Below are 12,582 nucleotides of genomic sequence, written 5' to 3'. Positions count from 1 at the left end.
TTGTGACAAGGACTTGTGTTCTGCCCAGTTTGTACGTTGATAGTGTGGAAACTCTGATCTACCGAGACTATACTTTGCAAAAAACCTTCTGAAGAAAGGGCAAGATTAAAATTACAGAAGAAAGTTACTAGAGAAGAAATGTGGAGGTGGGAGCAATGACACACAAAGTGAGTGCAGGTGAGATCTAGGGGTAAGAGTGGTTAAGCCATGTGAGGACTCTGTAAGAGCTCAGGGAATCTGGAGAAGAAAGGAAGGAAATAATTGAATACCAAGCAGAGGAAAACCAAAAGGTGACACTGGAAATACTTTTCAAAACAGTTCCACGCACCCTAACTTCAAGCAGTAGGGTGCAGTCTATTGCATGAAGATGAAATAGGCTCTAAATCTGTTGGCACGATAGGACCAAAAAACTGACTGAAGTGTTGCATATTCTCCTTTCTTCCTTTGCATTTTTCTGCCTTTGCATTTTTATTCTGATCTTGAAAGAAGCAGCACTTGCTAGATCCCAACGACCCTGATATTTGCAGCAGCATCTTGCTCATGGATCATTTACCATGTTATATGCTAAGTAGTACAGGTACCTGGCCTGCCAGTGCCAGGAGTTGTGGGCGTTGAACTTTTCCCATAGCTCTGGTTTGCAGTGTTGTGTTTGGTATGACATCCTGAGTTCAGCTCTAATCAGTGCTGTGTTACAAACAATAGAGAATTTGTGCATTTCAGAAAAAAAAAAAAAGGTACCCTAAGGTTAATTTTCTACTAAGAGGCACGTTGGATGTTGTTCATTGAAGATTATTGGACTAAGGGAAAGAATAAGTCAGGGAAACTGCAACTCCCATGAAACAGGACAGCACAGAAAGGGAACACAGCTGATAGAGTAGTTACAGTTGTAAGAATCAGAAAAAAAACGTTTTGCCTATTGAGAAGAATAGAGTTGAGAAAAGAGAGGAAATTCCATGAACTTGGATGTAATCCAAGGATGATGTTGCCTGAGTTAGCCTTTGTTGGGCTATGTGTAGAGTAAGAAGAATTCCTCAAGGCGCTTATTATTGTGGTAAACATACTGGTGTGTTTGTTGATGAGGAGGCCCCTGTAAAATTAAGTTAATGCTGTCTCCCAATGGAGATTGTTTCCAAATGGTGCAAAGAGGAAAAACAGACTTTCAGTTATTTTCCAGTCATTTGTGTCTACCCTGATAATTCACCTTTGAGTAGGACGTGTTTACTTGAAAAGGGTGATTTCCTGAGGAGCCTGGGGAGTCTTTTAGGTGGGCTTGGAGGAAGTCAGGGCTAAGAAGCTGGAAGAAAGTTGGTTTTGAGGGTTTCTTTTCTTCTTTATGCTAAAAGGGAAATTAAATATGTGCTTGATTTATTGAAGTTGGAGATACACACATAATAAGACTAGTGAATTAGTTTTAAACCAATGTTTTTTATTACCTGTGTAATGCTAGTTATCAACTAGAATAGCTGCTGTTGCTGTAGCACACTGCCTCCTCTGCACAGGCTGTTTCTCAACTCACCAGCATTCAGCTCTGTCACAGATGTGTGAGGGCTGTTCCCCTCCATGTGTGGCATTCCTGCAGGTGGTGAGCCAGCGAGATTCTGTAATCTCCTGGAATTACAGAAACTTCCCTGTTGTTTGCAGGAATGGTAAGAGAACATTTTTGCATCCAAATGCCAGCCTTATATAATTCCACATTTGTATGTGAAAGTAACTGCTGAAGGCATAAAGTGGCTCTGTTTTATGTAAATTCTCTATCTTGTTGCTTCCTGTGTAATCCACAGCCTTAAAATGGCATTAATCCAGTTTTGGCAATGGATAAGATACTATGTGAAGTAGGAAGCAGCTGAACTCGATAAAAAAGCTCTTGATCCACAAGGACTTCAAGCATAAAGTTTCAATTTGTTATGTGATTCTGTCATTATACTCCTCAGTTTCTTACCTTACTACGCATTAGTTAATTCAGCTTTATTTGAAGCCTATTTTGTAGAGGCTAAATACTTGCTGTGTAGATATGTCATGTGAGTGAGAATATAAAGAGAAGTTAGATGTCAGACTGCAATCAGAAATTCTCGGATTTAGAGGTTTTTTCTTTCCATCTGTAGATTAGCTACAGTTTCATTAAGGCTGAAGAAATATTCTAAATTAAATAAGAAGGAAATACGTGTTCGCCTTTGCCCTTAAGCATCAGTAAAGAATTGTGTCTATTTGCTCATCCCTAAACTGACATCAAATTCCAAGACTGTATTGTTACTTATGGAATATATATGTTTAGCCTCAGCACAGCTGATTTTTTTAATATACCTCAAACCAGAAAATTTTCTCTGTATGTATTACTTGGGTTGTCTGTTTACAATATTACTGTTGTACTTCAATTATTAGCCCAGATTTAGAGCAATTTCTAGAGGAAGTCTTACAGCTTGCTGACAGTAAAACAGGTTTCTAGCTATACTTTGTAATAAAATTAGGCTGCTTCTTATGGGTTTTGGGGCTTGTTTGTTCAGATTTAAAGTTTTAAATGCTAGTTTGAATAGACTGTACTTGTTGAACTTCATGAGGTTTGCACATGCTCAACTCTCAAGCCTGGTAAGGTACATCCCCCTAAACATCTTTGGAGAATCTTACCATATTTTTATGAGCTGGTATCTTGCTTTATTTGTATAAAATAGGCAAGACTGAGCAATCAGTAGTCTTCCTAAGGACATGGTAATGGTAGATTTTTGGGAATCAACAGAGATGAAATGTAAAATCTGTACAATCCTACCAAGTGATAGCTAAAACAAATAATGGGCAGGTATCCACTGAAATATTTAAACATTTGGCATCAGCTGATGTCAGACAATATGTTTTGTTATTGCTGATTACTTCTGTTTATATCACTGAAAGTGTATTTATTAATGTGAATTAGCACATTTCTCTTGTGAGAGCCTGGTGCAGCAGTGCTGTGCTCACATGGCAGTGATTTCCTGGTGGGCTTTGTGTACTGGGAGCAGATTTCAGTGAACACTGTTCCAACCTGAGCATGTGTGTCAGTGCTCATTTACCATCTCATAAACACTGCTGTAGGCCAGTTCTCACTGGGTGCTATTACAATAAAACTGCTTGGCAATTGTAGCACAGCTCCTCTCTTCCCTCTGCAATTTTATTGTAATAGGTTTTAGCAGCTCTAAATAGGTGAGTGTGGCTTCAGTTGCCTCTGTGGTGAGAGCATCACAACAAATTTTTGTTCAGACATCAGTGGATCCACCTGCATTAGTTTCTCTGTGAGCCCTCCTGTGCTTGGCTCAGAGCTGAGCATCCAGCCTTTCTCAGGTGTGGGGGGCTGTGGATGGATGCCCAGGGAGCTGAAGCTGGATGTACCTGTCACACTGCAAACACCCTCCTTCAAGCTGCCAGTCAGTGTCGTTGTCTGACAGCTGGCCAGACTGCACACAATATCCAAGCAGTCTTCTGGAAAGCCTGCCCTGAATAAGGGAAATGCCCTCACTGTTAATTTATATTATGAGTGGGGTGTACACAGAGATACAACTGTTGTGAAATTAGAGCCTTTTTGCTTTGCTTTTTTGTTTTGCGTTAGAAGTTTTTAATCCAGTGGGGGGGGGGGGGGGGAAATGGAGCTGGGAGAGGAAGGGAATATTGCTTGCCCTTATTTTCAGCTACAAAATATTGAGAGAGCAAAGATTTTTCAAGATGTCTGTATTTTGTCAGTACATAATGTTTTTTCTTTCCTTTGACTGTGTAGCCTTCCAAGGAGCAATGCTTTTATTTTCCACCAGCATGGTGTATCTTCACTGGCCTTTGGTGTATTGTGAGAAAATCCATCTGGTACAGTCATTGTTATCCTTATCTCTGTTTTGCTATGGAACACTATAGACATAGTAATTCTAGGATTTTTTTTTTTTTGGTTTTTTGTTTGTTTCTTTGTTTGGCTTTTTTGTTTTGTTTTCATTTTATTTACTGTTTGTTTTGGCAGATTTTTTCAGCGAATTTAAATCCCATGGTGAACACATCACCTGTGAACACTGTCAGCTGTGATCTGACAGTGCTGTGAATATAATTACAGAGTTTAGCCCAGCAGCCATATTCCTTCTCGTGTCTGGAATCGAAGCAGATGGGGAATGCTTTCAAGTGAGAGGAGTCTTCTCTTTGAAAAGCTTCAATGATCAGAATTTTGCACTTTTTTTTCATGTTTTTTGTTTTGTTTTGTTTTGTTTTTTTAATTCGGATGTCCCATCAGAGGTTCTAATCTCAATTTTAACAGTAAAAAAAAAAAATAGCAGAACAATTTTATCAGTGCCCCGTGGAAGTAGCTGGGTGTGAGGACAGGATCACTTGGCTGTTTCCCCGTTCGAGTGCGGTGATGCTGTGCCGCTTTCCAGCGTGACCAGCAGGTGGGGAAAGGGACAAGGCGGCGGGAGCTGCGGATCCCGAGCCCAGCGGCGCCCGGGGCTCCTCCGGCGGCTGAAACTGCGCTGCTGGCCTGCGCTGCGCTTCTTTCCATGATGTAGACAATTGGGTCTTGAATGTTTCTTTCGAATTCTTCCTGTATTTAAAAAGACAACCTGCATTTACTTCTCTCTAGGATCTTCCGTCTGAATAAACATGAGTATCTGAAATATATTACCAAGTGAAGTAACTCAAGTGCGCCGCGAGTAAATGGCATTATTTTGGTAATTGCCCTAATCACCTGAAAGAGACTAGTCAAATAATTTTTTGGCAAGCTGAAATGCAAATTATTATTAAAAAGGTGGGTATTTAATGTTTCATCTTTTATTTTTTTCCTCCCTCTGAAACATTGCCTTACTTTTTAAATATGCCTGTGGTGTTCTAGGTGTTGCAGTAGATGGGAAATAATGGTGCTTTTTGCCAGCTTTCCACTTCTGGTGAGCTCATAATTCCCAAATGTCTCCTGATAAAGACAGATCTGTAAAATTCTTTATTTTTAAAGGCTTCTTGGAATCTCTGTGATTGTAGTGGTCAAAACAAATCACAAAAATGCTTTGCACTGGTACAAATTAGTGTCATGGGGGTCACTATATGGAGAAGTGTCTTTATGGTGCAATTAAGTGCCTTTGTGGACTCTTTTTTTTGTTTGTTTGTCTCCTTGTTGTGCCAGCTTTTAGAGTAAAATTATCATTATGATAGAAAAAGGTGTTTTAAAGATGTTTTTGAACCTTGTGCCATCAAAAGAATACTATAAATCTAAATGAATAACCAATTTGAAGTGTCTCAGTAAAAATAATAATAATAAATGTACCTTATGGGCATTCAACAAGAAAAGACAATCAGCAAGATGCCAGCTGAACACAGCCAGTTACATTCTTAAAATGTGTCTTAGGCAGGAAATTACACATACCTCAAGTTCCCAAATAAAAGAGCTTGTCATCTTTCTTGCTCTTTGCCACCAGATATTTAGCATCAATTTGCATCTGATACAGGGTGTCAAATTGCAAAACTGATTTGCGTGGTGTGTCAGTCACTGAAGCACTCTCTCTGTTTAAACATTTATTCTTTCCTCAGAAAATATTTATTCTTTGGTTTAAGGGGGGCGTCCTTCCGTTTGTACTACCATGTGTTTTTTATCTCTTTGATGACACTGTGCCATATTGCAATGCTGCTAAAGCTTTGGGAACGTCCATAGAAGGACTCAGCAGCATTAGGATGATGAGGAAGGTGAAAGAAAACAAGTAGTGTTGGTGTTGGCTACTGTAAGAACCACCAACCAAGCTGTAGCAACCCCTCTCCTGGGCAAATGGAGAAGCAACTTCCCTGGACAGCAATTTAGCAAGAGTGACTTTTAGGTAGAGAGATTCTAACTCTAATAATAAGAATAAATACACTGAGCCATGTAAATGGCACTTGTTGTTCATGAAGGAAAGTTCCAATGCTGGTCTACCACACACCACTGTGAACCTGGAGGCAGGTCCACGGAGCCATACCAGTGCATCACAGCTGGATTTGGATGCTTTGATCACAGAGCAGAGGTACCTCTGCAGCTGCACAGGGAGCCCCCCAACTCCTATGCCTCCTTGATTTACAAACAGATTCTGATGTTATGGAAAAGGGGAAAATCACCTCTCTTCTCCTCCAAAAAAATGACCCTTTATAAAGGCCCTGTAAAGGCCATGAATTATTTTCTGTTAAGTTTTTTGAGGTATGGGACCAAGCCTTGAACAGTTTCAGGTTCCTTTGAACACCTTTGCTGCCATTACTCATCAATCACAGCACTGCATCTTTGTTCTTAGTAGATTATGGGCTTAATTTTGGAAAATCCAGATGTGTTTTGTAATTTTGTCAACAGGCAATCAGCTTTGGCTGCAAATACTATTCCTAAATGTGTGCCCTGATGGGAAATGGCTTTTTATGTGTGTTTTCTCCTTTGTCTTGTCAAAGCTTAATCGGTGGTTGATTCTTATGAATAGGGCACTGATGTTTCTGATGAAAGAAACAGGTTATTCTCAACCTGCTTCTTTGAAGCACTTTACTCTCTGGATTATTGTCAGACCTTCTGTAGGGTCAGGAGAAGTTTGCTGCTCTTTGCACAGTAACTGATTTTTGCCAAGCACTGTGACATTTTACAGAGAGCAATGTTTACATCTGTGGAGAGTCAAATGGTGAATCAGCTGTATGTTCTTGACAGAGAAACCTATAGGTTGTGTTTCCTTCTCCAAGTGGGTGTTGAAGAGGAAGGGAGATAAGATAAATCCCAATAGGTGAGCACAACCAATATTTTTTAGAGAGGATGAAAAGCAGGATAGCACTTGTGTTCCTTGGATACTTCTGAAAGAAATAATTGCTGCCTGCATTGCATAGTTTATGTCTGCAAGATTAGTTCTGGTTGCTGGCTGTCTGACCCTGAATACAGACTGTATGTTTTGATACTGAATGTGTCGACCATTTCTGCATTTTCCCTGAACAAGTAGAAGGTGTTTAGGCAGAGATGAGATCTGTGTATGCTCAGTTCTTTTTAAGGCTTTTTTTAGTATAAGTCAGGCAGCTTTGAGCAATTCTCCTTTGACTCATTAGCTGTCAAAAGGAAATGGAAGGCATAAACCTGTTTCTTTCAGGAAACAGAAATAGCTGCAATGCAATCTTCCTCCATATGGAAGCATCCTTCACGTCAACCTAGGCTTAGGCATAAGCAAGCACTTACACATAACATGACATTTTCACCTTGAGTCCTGGGGGCAGTTTTGGGCACCACAATACAAGAAAGATATTAAACTATTACAGTGTCCAAAGGAGGGCAACAAAGATGGTGAAGGGCCTTGAGGGAAGCTGTGTGAGGAGAGGCTGAGGGCACTGGGTCTGCTCAGCCTGGAGGAGACTGAGGGGAGACCTCAGTGCAGTTACAAATTCCTGAGAGGGGAAGAGGAGGGACAGACACTGATCTCTGCTCTGTGTTGACAGGGACAGGGCCCAAGGAATGGCCTGAAGATGTGTCAAGGGAGATTTAGGTAGACTATTAGGAAAAGGTTTTTTGCTCAGAGGAAAAGGTTTTTGCTCAGAGGGGCAGTGGAACAGGCTCCCCAGGGAAGTGGTCACCGAGCCTGACAGAGTTCAAGAAGAGTTTGGGCAATACTCCTGGGCACATGGTATGATTCTTGGGGATGGAGCTGTGCAGAGACAGGAGTACAACCTGATGATCCCTGTGGGTCCCTTCCAGCTTAGCTTATTCTGTGATATTTTTAATAAGACAGGAAAATATATGAAGAATAAAAGTTGTATAAGCATCATGTGCTGTGCTGGTTTCAGCCGGGCTAGTTTTTAGTTAAATTGTAAAAGACATTTGAGATCATCCAATTCAACCATTGTGTTATACACAATGCAGTGATAGGTATATTATGAAAGAGGAAAGACTATTTTTGTGTTTGAGCTTTGGTTTTGGAAGTCCTAAGGTGGCTTTACAGCCAGCAGTCTGCCAGTGTTGTGCTACTTGTTATATTGCTTGAATCAAATTATTTTGATGCAGAACAAGTTTAGAGTTAAAAAAGACAGTCTCTGGCTGGCAGGAGGCAGTTCCTGGAGGAAAAATGAAAGGGAGAGACACAATTACTATTCAAAATTGTCTTGATTAGTTGCATAAGTGATTTGAGATCAGTGAGATGAGATTTAGTAAATTCAGATGCTCAATACATAGGAGTAGATGTGTGTTGGTAGGCAGGCAGGGAGCATTAAAAATACAACATGTTGAGTTATTGATTGGGTGATGATCTTATAATAGATCACAAACTAAATAAGGTTCTGCAAATGAGGGATAAATCTAATTCTGGGATTTATGAACAAGAAGATGAGGCATAGGGAGCAAGAGGAGAGGCCACAGGTGAAGTAGAAGGTCTGGTTCTGTACACCATGATTTAAAAAAGAAGGCTGCAGTAGATCCATAGAAATTATTAGATATTTAAAGATCAAAGGGCATGATCTTCAGGTGATATAAATCACTTCACGCTCAAAACCTCCCAAAGAACTGAACTGATTCACACCAGCTGAGGAGCTGATTAAATTACTTATTTTTTAAATTTTCTTTTTAATCTAACCTTAACAGCAGCAATTTACATTAAGTTCTCATTGACATCAGGTTTCCCTCAGGGCTTACAAGAAAGAATTATTTGAGTGTCATAATTTAACTCTCTCTTCTTTCATTTTTATTTTAAACTGCGCTATGGATTTTTTCACTTTCTATTTTAGCATTATTTAAAAATGAACATGGTTAAAATGAAAAAAAGAAATACTTTTTAAATACAAGACACAATTAACCTCTGAACCTTACTGTCTCTTGATAACATTGCTTCCAGAAGCTTAATAGGATCAAAAGAAGGATAATAAATAATGAGAAAAATCTCCTGATGTATCAGAGGAGATAAAAATAAAAAAGACTGTAGGAAGGAAAAAAGTACAAAAAGCTATGTGCTTCAAGAAAGAAGGCACCCTTCATATATCTGGATGGAGGAGGCTGATTTCTTAAAGCTCATGTGGTCCTGTGGTTGCCCTTAGTGGGCTTGTCTGACTTTGAAAGATCTCCTGTTAGCCCTTGTCAGATGGAGGATGTTGAAGCAGATGGACTCAGCTCTCAATGAGTCTGGCAATGGTGCTTTTTCCTAATCTGAATTCTGTGCTCCTGCAGCTAACCCCTGTAAAGGTGACTTGAAAGGGCTATTAAAAAAAAACAAAACAGCAAAGGAAATCTATTTTTGTCTGTGCATTCATGTCTGTCTGCTGAACATGGTCTGTTGTTTCAACATTCTTTATGTAGATCTGTGTTTAATTTCCCTTAGAGGCTGAATTGAGGAAAGGTTTCTCCAAGGTTTGATCTAGGAAATGGTGGACATCAGTAAAGAAAAACAACAAAAGAAGTATGCAAAAGCATTGCCTGGCTACTTAGGTATAAAAGTATAAATGACAATGCCTAGCTACAGCTAAAACCAGCAGAGAACATTAGGGTGGTAAGAATAGATTCAAAAATTATGCTAGCTACTGATGGAAATTTAGGAGAAGAAGTTTTGGTTAGACAGACAGTGGGGAGAAAAGCTGAAATTCTCAAGATCTTTTTTACTCACTATTCACAGGCAAATGTGCTCCCAGACTTCTCCATGTACTGCAACAATTTGCCATAAGGAGATGGCAATCAAGAGGCAGGAGCAAGAGGCTAGAGACTGGTCAGAAAAGCTGATTTTCTAGAAAACTGTGAAGGTTTTTGGGATTCACCTGAGGGTGCTGGTGTGGTGACTGTGAGGGGCTGTTATCTGTCATTTATCAAACTCAGTCAGGGGAAACAAGACAGGGAAACAAGATTTGGAGCCACTGCCCTGCATTCTTAATGGATGGCTTTCTCAGCAAGGCTGTGCACTAGTCTGCTTGTGTGGATCCTCAATGGAGCTGATTTAATACCATGATTAAATTTTTGTAGTTCTCTTTTCCCCCCAAGCCTACATGTTGCTCTCTGGAATTGCCAATGACTCATTTCTAATAGCTTGATGCTGTTGGAGCAACATTCCAGTGACAAGATATGAAATCTTTAGCTGATTTCTCCTAGGAAATGTTATCTTCTGAAAGGAGAAACTAGTTTTTCACCCTTACTGACTCTTTACAGTGATCCTCCTTAGATCCTTCCTTGGAATAAACAAATTATGTAAGAATTAAATAGACCAAAATGGAATGCTGAGAGGATTTTTACTTCTGTATTTTTTAAGGTGCAAGTTAACATCAGATGTGGGATGTTTCTGATGTAATCTCAGCTTTATAGAAGTGAGAAGCAGTAAACTGAGCTGGAATTTTTGTTGAATTTATAGATCCTATGCACATTTTAAAACTTTTTGTAGCTTCTTTCACACTTTCTAACCTGAAAAACCTTTCCAAGCCATTCCAACAGCATCACAAAATATTTTTGAATTACCCTGCAACTATTTGAGCAATATGTTCATGCTTCTTGGTTATGAGAAAATCATGTCTGTCAAAACTCTGCTTTTTAGAATTTCCTCCTTTCCTGTGAGACTGAGCTAAAAAGATGTGATTTCAATGATTTATGGTAATAGAGAATCTGGCCTAATCTATTTTTTGTTATACACAGAGTAGAGTCTGTGTGTCATTTATGCTGTGGTCTTTCCTTAAAGCTCCTTGTAAATAAGTGCCCCAAGGTAGGGAAAAGAATGGGTTAAGCTGAAGGGAACTATCTTTCAATTTCAAGTGTTACTTTAAAGGTTTGAAAACTTTGTAAATGTCATGGTTTTCTTTTAGTGGTCCTTTGCTCAATGGGAGATGTCATCAGATGACAATGAGCTTCAAGCTGGTTTCCTATTACATTTGACAGGTTGTTCATTAAGCTATAATAAATTGATAGAACCGAGGGCTGTAAAAGGTCTGTGACTTTCTTCCAAAGATGTACTCTGTCTTCATTTGAAGGTCTTGATGCTTCATCACTCTTGCAGTTGAAAATTAGTTGAGTTTCCAATTTGAATGTGTTCAACTTGACCTGTATTCCCCTTGCTTCCTGGTTTTCCAGGAATGACTCAGCATCACTGTAGGTCTCTTATTGAAAAGGTAGGTAATATGACTTTAATTTGTTCATGTTTGTCTCTTCATTTTTGGGCCATGACTTTCCAAATGTGGGCACCAGAACTGGAAGCATCATTTCCATTTCAGTGCTATCAATAAATGAAGTTTTCCCAGGTTCATATACTGAAGGAATATAATAACCTTCCTTGTGACTTTTTAGCATTGAGACTAATGATAAGATAATTGTGTTTATCATTTGTTTATCCATTTTAACTCTAGATTAATTTTAAGTCACTGCTTTGCCAATACACTCTTCCCTCTGTAGGCTTGATTTGTACTTTTCTTTCTATGGGTATAATGTGAATGTGATTTTATTAAAATATTTTGTGGGCTTAATTGTTTCATATGCTGAATTACTTCAGATCATTCTATATAACTCTTCCTCTTTGCTCTTCATCATCCCGCCTGTTTTTGTCAGCTGTAATTGTTCTAAGATTGCATTAGCCTTATTTCAAAATTGTTTATGAAAATGTTATATATTCCAAAATCCAGTGCCAACCATGAAGGATCATATTAAAATTACTTGAGTTCCATAGTGTTTTCCCTTTCATGACTATTTCTAGAGGTTCATGGGACACTTTTTAGTTCACTTATTATGTGCTTTATTAATAAAACATAGTGTTGATTTTTAGGTCAGATGACCAGTTGGTTATGCATAAGTCAAATGCCTTATAAAAGTTTAAATATATTCTCACAGATATCTTTTTTTAAAGAAAATTTCGACCTCATTACATAAGTGAGATTTAGTCTTAAGGTCCAAGGTCTTTGAGCTTAATGTCCATAAAGTATGTTTTCTATAAAATCATCATCCCTGTCTGTAATTATATACCAGCACTGGACTTAAATGAGAATCTTTCCTTAACTAGCTTGTGACCATGCTGACTGTCTTACCTGCTTTTCTTATGTATGGGCACCAATTAGCAATCTTCTGAATTTGTTAAAAATAAACAGCAGAGGCAGTTACCTTGTTAGGAAGCTGTAGCCTGTCACTGAAGTGTAAGAAAATTTTTGAGCATGTTGCCAAAATATTTTATTATTGAATAAGGCTAATCTGGTGAAATTATTTTTTTTCACATGAGACCTTTATTACTTTAATACTGTTTTCAATGGAAGAAAAAAATTAAATGAAGTACTATTATTAATGTGTTTGCTTAATATAACCTTAATCAAAGCATCTCCTCCCCTCAATGAAATCATTTGTCTCATGTAAATAAAGCAAATTAAATGTAATTTACATCAAATCAGTAGTTAAAGCAGCATGCCAAAACAGGAAGCAGGAGGATGATATAATACTGGTTTTGTCCACACTTTCATGTTCCTTAGAAATAAATCAACCTGCGTATGATTGAAATTCAGAGCATGTGTCCTTGGTTCAAGGACAGACTGAGCATCTGGTAAGAGTGGCAAGCTCATTCTTTGTATTGGCAGAAAATAAAGCTGAATCTACTTTAACCAGATAGAGGCAGGGAAATTCAACAACTTCTGGGTGAGAAGAAAGAGACAGAAGAGAGACACCATCAGAGGTGGCCGAGA

The sequence above is a fragment of the Lonchura striata genome, chromosome 4 (genome assembly GCF_050655825.1).
Source record: "Lonchura striata isolate lonStrDom1 chromosome 4, ASM5065582v1, whole genome shotgun sequence".
In the NCBI taxonomy this organism is placed as follows: domain Eukaryota; kingdom Metazoa; phylum Chordata; class Aves; order Passeriformes; family Estrildidae; genus Lonchura; species Lonchura striata.
Note: the sequence above shows the minus strand (reverse complement) of the source record.